This window comes from Vombatus ursinus, unplaced genomic scaffold (genome assembly GCF_900497805.2).
Source record: "Vombatus ursinus unplaced genomic scaffold, bare-nosed wombat genome assembly UNPS02004868.1, whole genome shotgun sequence".
Lineage (NCBI taxonomy): Eukaryota > Metazoa > Chordata > Mammalia > Diprotodontia > Vombatidae > Vombatus > Vombatus ursinus.
The window spans coordinates 2107299-2117620 of NW_020944646.1; positions in this window are offsets into that span (position 1 = coordinate 2107299).

Below are 10322 nucleotides of genomic sequence, written 5' to 3' on the forward strand. Positions count from 1 at the left end.
TTTGTTAACAATAAGGAATCCAAGGAGAGAAAGGGAGGATTTGTCTGTCTCTGTGTGTCTGAAAAAGGTTTTTATTCTCCTCCTACCCCACTTCTTTCCCCAGTGCTCTGCTGCAGCTGTAAAATATTAGAGAAACTCTCTTAATGGCTCCCTGTCTGTCCTTTATCATCTGTAAAATGGGGAGACAAATATTCCTTGGTCTAAAAATCCTTTTTCAAAACTTACTACAGTATTATAAATAAGCCTGCTGACCCCATTTCTCCCCTAATCTCTGCCCTCCCCTCCACCCTGCACCATTGAAAAGTCAGTTCCGGCAGACAGAGCAGCAGCTGGGCTCTTCTCCCAGCTGGAAGCCACTGGCAAAGACCTGGAGGCAGGTGCAAGGGACCTCAAGAATTGGTTCAAAGGGATTTAAGGCAATATCTATCAACTGTTTAGCGTAACTCAAAAACTAAGCCATCATTTGAAATTCCTTATGGAGTTACCATATGATAATGGATTCTTGCATCTCGCTGGTGTCATTAGTTTCCTCAAGTTTTCCTATATCACTTTTGTTTTTCAACTCCAGGTAATCTAACTCATTTGAGCAATGGACTGATACGAGCTAATATAGTATTTATATTGCTTTGATCTGGAGGTGAGAAGGAGGGGTATTGTAAAGTAAGGGCAAAATAAAATAAAGTCAAGAAGCAACAAAACTTGGGTAAGCAGACTCCTAAACAATTTTGAATTCTATATATTAGAATCAAGGGAATTTTTTTTAATTGATAATAAGAAAGGCAACTAGGTGGTATAGTAGAAGGAGTATCGGATTTGGAGTGAGGAAGACCTGATTTCAATTTCTGCCCCAATTACTTTCTAGCTGTGTGATTCTTTTTAAATTATTTCTTCCATCCTCAGTTTTCCCATCAATGAATTGGGATAATAATAGAGCCTAATTCACAGGGTTGTTGTGAAGATGAAATAAGATAATTTATTCAAAGCATTTTGCAAAACTTAAAGAACTATATTAATGATAGCTATTATAGTTAGTTATCTTCTGTAATGCTTGGAAATTTGTGTCCTGGATGAATTTTCATCCTCTTTTGTTTGTATAACATTTACTAACCTAAGATATTTTTATATGCTAAAATTTTGACTCAAATCTAAAGATTGAAATCTCAACTGTGGTGTTAAATTTTATCCTAAAAAAATCATTACTTTATGTGGTCCCTACTGATGGGCATTTTTGCTAGGTCTACAAGAACTACAGTGATCATAATATAATTAAAGTTAGGGGACCTGGGTTTGGATTTCTGTTCAAATGTTTACTTGTTTTATGACAATGAGTCAATCATTGAACTCCTCTGGGAATGAAATTCCTTATTTGTAAGTGAGAAAATGAGGATAATATGTGTGCTATCTACTTAATAGCAGTGTGTGTATGTGTATGTATGTATGTATGTATATATACATATATACACATATTTATACATACATGTGTGAATGTGTGCATGTATGTATGTGAGTGTATTTATAACTGAAACAAAAAACATGAGTTTTGTAACTTTTTAGCCCTTTGTTATACTTCCTGGAAGTCTAAGTAATGAGTATATTTACTCTTAATTGCCTTCAACACACTTACATGAATGCTACATTCAGCTGAATTATTTCCTGGATCCCCTCTAATTAATATGAAAGCAGCTGTTTTAAGACCTGCACTGATTAACAGTTGCCAGACAGCTAAATGCCTAGTACAAGAAAAGCCCTCTGAAGCCTAAGTACATTCATCCACATAATTTTGTCTTTCAGGCATCAACATTTCTAAGAGAAACTTCTATTTTTAGAATGCTTCCTTTTTATTTGTTTACATAACTCCATTGGTCTTTCACTATACAGATGGAACTCTCAGCCAAATGTATTTTTATAAATAACTTGGTGAAATGTTATATAATTCCATATATCAGATATGAAAACTGATATTTCTCCTTAAATTTAGTTGCTAGAGAGAAAAATAAAAACAAGCTTAAGCTTGTGTTATGGGGGTATTTTCTTAAGAGACTTCTTGATTCAAAAGAATAAAGCAGTTTGCAATGTGTAAATCTTAAAATAAATAGGTGAATCAATTTAGTGAAATGAGTACCAGGTAGAAATTAAATTATCATAATCACAGTTTAGCTAGAATGTCTTAGAATAGCAACTTGAATTGTATGTACTACATGATACTTGAAGAATTCTCATGGCAATAAAATACAACATGCTTATTTTCCCAGAACAGTTTTAATGACTGTCCCTCCTTTCCCCCCTCCCCTCTCTGTAAGAACTATAAGAGTTTCCATCCTAGATTTAATTACTGAGTTATATTTCCCTTAGGATAAAAAAGCATTAAGCCTTCTTCTACCAGTTGCATAAGGCATAATCTGATACAAAGTATGGTGTCTTTGTTAACTGTGTTAACTATTTAAAGTCACAAAAATGCAATTTAATAAGTCATTATTATATAATTGTACTGAAATTGGTATGAAAACTTCCAATGTGGAAGCCCCTTCCAACATACAAATTAGCAACGCTTCAGTAATTTATGATCTGAGAAACTTACTTGGGGACACTGAAAGATTAAATGACTTGCCCATGGTTTGCACTATGTAAAAAAGTCAAGATTGAACACAGGTCTTTCTTACTCTAAGGAGACCTTTTACCCACTACATCAAGTTGTCTTAAACCAGACACACACACACACACACACACACACACACACACTCTCACACAGACACCCATAATATTCCCTTTTTTGGCTTTAATACCTAAAAACTTTAAATGAAGTCATATTTTCCTCTTATTATCATTATTGATAAAAAATTATACTTTTTAAAATATATATACAAAGCCATCAAAAAAAGAATTCTAGTTGCTTATCTTTTTCATCTGTCTTACATGGGCTAGTAGGACTAGTAGAATACTACTTAAATATGCCTTCCAAACTAAGGGTTCACTTAAATTCAACAACAACCAAAAAAAATGTAATTAAAATCTAATTTGTGCAAACATTGTGCTAGGCCTTGGGCTGGACTATGTCCAACTACTGAGGTAATAAGTCACCATTCAATAAACTTGATGAGAAACCTGGAAAGCAGTCTGACAGAAAGTATATTTAAATCAACATTTCTCATTATATGCCACCACAATAAGCTCTAGATGATATTTGAACTTAGTTATATCATAAACAAATTAGGAGAATTGAGAAGGAATACTCCTTTTTACTACTATGAATACATAAAGTGTTATTGAATGAATAAGGTATAGAGAACATCATAGTGAATACAATAGTTTTGATTACACAAAAATAATGTACTTACAAAACAATGCATCTAATATTAGAAAAGACTTCGTTGATTGGGGGCAAAAAAATAACTTTGCATCAAGTGTCTCTGATAAAGGTCTTACATCTATGATACATAGGAAACTGATCAAGACATATAATAAAATAGAGAGAGATAAATGACCAAAGTATATGACCAGGCAGTTCTTAGAAGAAAAGCAAACTATCGATAACCATATGATCAAATGCTCTAAATCAATAATAATAAAAGAAATACAATTAAAACAACACTGGAATTTATATCATGCCCATCATATTGACAATGATGAAAAATTTAAAAAAAACAATTATGAGAAAGGATATAGGGGAATAGACACACTAATGCATTGCTGATTGAGTTGTGAATTGCTCCAACCACTTTTTTTTGACTGGGCAGTGGGGTTAAGTGACTTGCCCAGGGGCACACAGCTAGTAAGTATCAAGTGTCTGAGGCTAGATTTGAACTCATATCCTCCTGACTCCAGGGCCGGTGCTCTATTCACTGCACCACCTAAGTCTGAACATTCTTGAAAGTAATTTCAAACTATGCCCCAAAAGTGACTAAACTACTCTTTGAATCAGTGGCAATACCACTACTAGGCATATTCCAAAAAGAGAAAGAGGAAAAGGATCCCTATGTCCAGAAGTATTCATAACAATGCTTTTTTTTTCTTATAGTAAAGTACTAGAAAGAAGGAAAGTGTCCATTAATTGTAGAATGGCTAACAAATCAAGATATATGACTGTAATGGTACACAATTTTGCGGTAAGAAATTACTAAAAGGACAGTTTCAGTGAAACCTAGGGCAAATTGCATGAACTGATGCAGAATGTAGTGAACAGAAACAAGACAATCATTTATATGTTATTAGAACATTGTAAAGGAAAATAACTTTCAATCAATCAACCAGCATTTATTAAATATCTCCCATGTCCTAGGCACTATGCTAGCAATAGGGATACAAATTCAATCAATGAAACAATCATTACTCACATGGAGAATACATCCTAATGCATTCTAATGGGGAAGACAAATATACATATATGTGTTATATATATATATATGTATATATGTATATGCTTATGCATAGAATAAAGATAAAGAGAAATAATACAAATTAATACAAAACAATAAAGGGCACTCTGGGAAGGACAACCCTAGCAGTAGAGGAGATCACAGGATCTCTCCTGTGAGGGAGTCCTACATATGTTACATCTTGAAAGAAGAGAATGATTCAATGATGATTCAATGAAGAGTGAGTGAAATCCAGGCATGGGAGATATCCAGTGCAATGGCATAGAGATGGGAAATGGAGTGCCATGTGTGAAGAACAGTGAGAAGGCCAGTTTGGCTGAATCCTAGCATGCAGGAGGGAAAGTATTGTTCAGTGAGGCTAGAAAAATGGGTCTTCAAAAGTTCAAAAGAGTGATTTGTATTTTATCCTAGAGGCAATAGGAAGTCAGCTTTTGGTTTGAGAACTTTAATAAGTGAAATGTCTAACCATTGGATTCCTAGACAACAATGATGAAATATGTTTTCCATCCCTTGATAGGGATGATAGAATGAAGGTTTAAAGAACAAATGCATTTTCATATTTGAGCAATATGTTGTTTAGTTTTACTTGATTATGTTAACTTATTACAAGGAAATTTGTTTTTGCCTCTTGGGAGTCAGGGAAAGAGGCACATTATGGGGGGGTGGGTTAATGATATTGATAGCAAAAAAGAAAGAAAATATCTGTGAAACATTTTTAAAAATTAACAGATCAGCATGTTTAAAGGGCAAATCACAAATGAAACAACTCTGGAACTTAACATACTGAATTGAATATATACATAAAATTTAACTGTATGTGATGAGATTCATAGTTTCATGCAACATCCTCTTTTCCTGTTCTTTGTATATTGTTTGTTGGTGTTTGTCAAATTTAGAATAGCAGATAAGTAAATGCACAAGTAACTAAATAAATAAATGGGTAGATAAGTAAATAAATAAATGAGTAAATCAATCCATCAATCAGTTAATTGATGAACATGTTTTTTAGGCTTGATCCAAGACATTGATAAAGACAATGAACACCAAGAGGACAAAATCAAAGCCCAGATTTAGCCAACTACAAACATTCCTCTATATTAATAGCAATCCATTAATGAATATTCTTTGACAAATCAGATGTTCCCTTTAATGATCATTATACTCTGATATACTACCTCTCAGATAAGTGAAGAAAAGAGGAAGGAATTTCAGGCGAGTCAATTTTGTGAGCAAACACTAAGAACTGTGATAATGCATGGAATATAGGCAGAACAAGGAATAGAATAATTTAGCTGGAAGAGAATTTATATAGATTAGTGAAACATTAGAACAAAGAGGTTGATTGGGGACAGACATCAGACAGCTTTGAGTGCTGGGCTAAGTAGTTTGTATTTTTTTCTGCATGCAGTGGAGAGCCGTTGAACCTTTTCGAGCAGGGGAATGACATGCACAAAACAGTAATTTGGGGAAGATCAATTTGGCAATGTTTTTGTGAATGATGAATTAGAGATTGACTAAATGGAAATAGGGAGCATATTTGCTAGATAGATAGATAGATAGAGATATGCATATATAGATATGTGTGTATATGTGTATATGCATATATGTACATACATATGTATATGTATATGTGTATATATGTATATGTATGTGTATGTATATACTTATATGTGTCTGTCTACACACACACACACACACACACACACACACTTCTTTAGTTCAAATCAGAGGTGATGAGGGTAAAACACATTACAAAGGATGTATTAACAGGACTTAGTAACTAGATATTGGGAAATAAGGGGAGGAAAAGAAGGGTCAAAAAAGCTTCATAAGTTTCAATCCTGAATAACAGGGCAATTTTGCAACAGACGGTAATAGGTCTGTCTGAGAGAGCTGATTTTGAGGAAAAGGTTATGAGCTTGGTTTTAGACATACAGAATCTGAGGTGACAGTGTAATAGTCAGGGAGAGATATCTAGAAAGCAGTGAGAACTGTAGGCCTAGAGGTCAGGAGAGATGACAGACCCAGTCAATAATAAGAATTTACCAGGAAAATCAGAAGTTTTAAAAATAAGTATAAAGTCACAAGAGTAATGAAAAATTGAAGTATAAGAATGATCACTAGGTGAAGAAAATAAGAAGACCTATAACATCATCTAGTGATCAAAATTTTTCATTTCACAGATCTTCTTGAAGAAGTTAATTTTCTAATCAAAATTATATTTCAATGCCTCAGTTTATAGATGTGTTTTTTAATCTAATTAATAAAAAAACCAATATAGCTTTAATGAAAAAGCTATCCCTCCTCAATAAAATTTTTTTAATATGGAATTTTTAAGTTGACCATCAATTTGAGAATCATAACTATATGCAGATGTTTATCACAATGTTAATTGTAGTTATCAGAATTTTATGAACATTTACTTCAATAAGGTTGTGCTTGAGTGATAATTAAATTTTAAAATCTCATTTGAAAATGTATATAGCAGAACCCCATTAGGTTCTTTACATTAATTTGTATATAAATGTACAGCATGCTTGTCAAATACTACTCCTGACCATCGATGTGCACAGTCTGAGTAGAGTTTGCTCTAGTATGCCTGTGCTCCCAACAAATACCTTTACATAGAATGAAAGAAGATTCTATTCTATTTTTTTGGACCACAAACCCCATAACTCATACCACCTGACTATGAAATAGGTAGTGAAACATATTATACCCATTTTAAAGATGAGAAAAGAGAGCACTCAGAGAGGTCTTGATTTACCTATGATCATTCACCTAGAAAAAACAAGAGTCAAAATAAGGATTCAAGCCTAGGTTTTTTGATTCCAAGTCCAGTACCCTTCCCACAATGCTACAGTTACTCAACTATACCCATACAGTACGTATTAGTATTGTTCTCCAATGCCAGTTCTAAAGAGATTCTGTCCAATTTATGTAGTCTGACTTATGAAAACAAACAACTAGATAGAATTCAGATTGAAGGTTTTGTTTTTAAAGAGAATATTAGAAAAAGAATTTCAAGAAAAAATTTACATGATAATTTTGTTGTATATTTGAAAGGAATAGCAAATTATGCTTAGTAGATTTGCAGTTTTATGTCCAATCATCTTTTTTATTGTACTATGTTATGGAAATGTTTGTTTTATTCCATAAATATGTATTAATGTAAAAAATAAAAATAAAAAATAAGAAGAAATTTAAATTGAGAGATATTAAAAAATTTGTTTGAATTGCTAATCTTTAACATTACAATTTTATTTTAAATCAAGTCCTCAATTCAATACAGATTTAAGACCTTCTGCATGCAGGACTGTACTATTTTCTGTAGATAAAACAAAAGATGACCATAAAATAATTTATAATATTATTAGCAACAACAAGAAAACAAAAGAACTTATAACAGGTAGAAAACTATGTTAAGGCAGTATACATTCAACCACATGTTATTTGCATTGCATTTTTATCACACTAACAGCTGAGATTAGTCTTTTGCAATGGGCAGATCACTGTCAGGATAGGAAAAGTCAGACAAAGTTTTTGCAGAAGTGATTCTTCTAGGTAAATCCTGGAAGGTCAAAGAAGGATGCTTACAATTTCCTTTTTAAAGCAGAGTGGCTATTTTGGTAAGTAAATAGACAGAAGTTTAGATGGCCAAGATAAAGAAAGTTGATGGAGGCCTCAAAGTGCCAAGTTTGAACTTGATGTACACAGAAACCATTATAGGGTTTTGAGCAAGAGACTGATATAAAACAAGAACCACATCAGAGAGCTAGTAGTGTGCTTTGTTGGAAGGAGCTTTGGTATGAAAGACAAGGGTTCAAATCCTAGCCCTTATTCTTATGAGCTATATGATTTTGGTCATCCACTAAACCATTCTGAACCATAACTTCTTTGTAAAATATTGGTGATAATATTTATTAGACCTAGCTCAGAGGGTGGTTGTGAGAAAAGTGTATCGTAAAACTTGAGAGTTTTATAAATATGAATTACTATGATATTCTCACAATAAGAACAATGATTCCTTAGGTTTAGATCCTTATCCTTCTCAAAGTTCTTTTACATACATTATCTCATTTTATCTTCAAAACAACCTTGTGAAGTAGGTAACATGAGTATTGCATATTCATTTTAATGATAAGGACATTAACTTGAAGGGTTATGTGTCTTTCCCAAGATCACAAATAAATCAAAGAAAGAACAGGAATAAAATCCAGATCCTGAGCTAGAGTTTTTATATCCTGGTTGGACTAGGGCCCAATGCTATTTACATTTGAAACATTAATCTGACAGTAGTGTTTAAGATAAGTAGACTAGAAAAAAAAAATAGTGAAGTCGGGAAAGATATGAATTGGAAAACAGTGAAGCAATCCAGGTGATAAGAACTCAGACTCTAGCTGTGACAGTGAAAGTAAAGGGCAAAAGCTGAGAAATGTGTAGGAGTAATTAATTGGTAGAGGTGCTAAATAATCACATGAAAGTGAAATGGAAGGATGTCAAAGATAATGCTTTTGAGAAGGAAGATTAGTGACAAGAAAGTTAAATAAAAATGGTAAAGCACTTTGAAAACCTTGAAATATATATTTTCATTAAATGCTATTATTAAAGAGTAAAATTGAAATATTAGCAATAGCCAGAGCCAAGATAAAGCATCTGTGTACACTTGGCAAGATTTGAATAGACTTTCCTTTGTGTTAATATCCACCAGAAGCACTGAGGTTCTCTGTGTCACATGAACTTGACATAAAATAAATACCTACATGTCAGGGAGAGTGGAATTTCCTAGCACTAAAAATATTTGCAAATTCAACAGTAACTAACAGAGTAATGTGGTTAATGCAATTTTCTGTTCATAAAAGGACCAGAGAGTTGAGAACAGGGAAGATTATAGTCCCATTGCTCTCTGCCTTGTCAGACTGCATCTGCAGTATTATGTTCATGCACAAACTTAAGAGGTGCTAAGAAGTAAAGGAACTAAAAAATGATGGTTTTCCTATAGTGCAGGCCTGTCCATGTCTCTGCTCTTCTGAATAAACTCTATTTCCTCCCTATCACCTTCAGGATCAAATAATCTACTGTTTTAAGCCCTTCATAACTTACCACCCTGCACACACCTTTTCAGTCTTACTTTCCCAAATGCATACTCTCTCTGTCTCTCTCTGTCTCTCTCCAATGTGATTACACTGACTTCCTTGCTGTTTTTTGAACAAGACACTCCAACTTGTTTCATTAACTGTCCTTTATGCGTGGAATATTCTTTCTCCTCCTATTTTCCTCCTCGTTTCTTTGGCTTCCTTCAAACCCCAACTAAAATCTCACTTTCTAAAGAAATCCTTTTCTGATCCCTATTAATTTTAATGACTTTCTCTGTTGATTGTTTCCCATTTATCTTGTATAGATCTTGTTTGTACATACTTATTTGTACATTATGTTGCCTATTACTCATTCAGTGAGCTCCTTGAGGATAGGAATTATTATTATTATTATTATTATTTTTGCCTTTCTTTGTATCCCTATCTCTTAGCATAGTGCCTAGTACATAGCAGGTGGTTAATAAATATTTATTGACTAACTGTCTGGTGTCATATGATGATCAGCTGAAGGAACTGGTTATGTATAACATAAAGAAAAGTTAAGAATGGATATAATGGTAGCTAATAAATTGTTAAAGAGTTGTTATTGTGAAATGAATTCATTTTGTTTTCCCTTAGCACTAGCAAATAGAATTAGGAGCAGTGTATAGACATTCAGAATTATATATTTTAGCTGGATATAAGAAAAAATATCTTAATACTTAAAGCTGTACAAAAATGGAAAGGTCTACCATAGGAAGTAGGGTTCACCTTCACTTGAGATCTTTAAGCAATGGCTGGATGACTATATGGGTAGATTCATTTTCTTTCCTTCCTTCCTTCCTTCCTTCCTTCCTTCCTTCCTTCCTTCCTT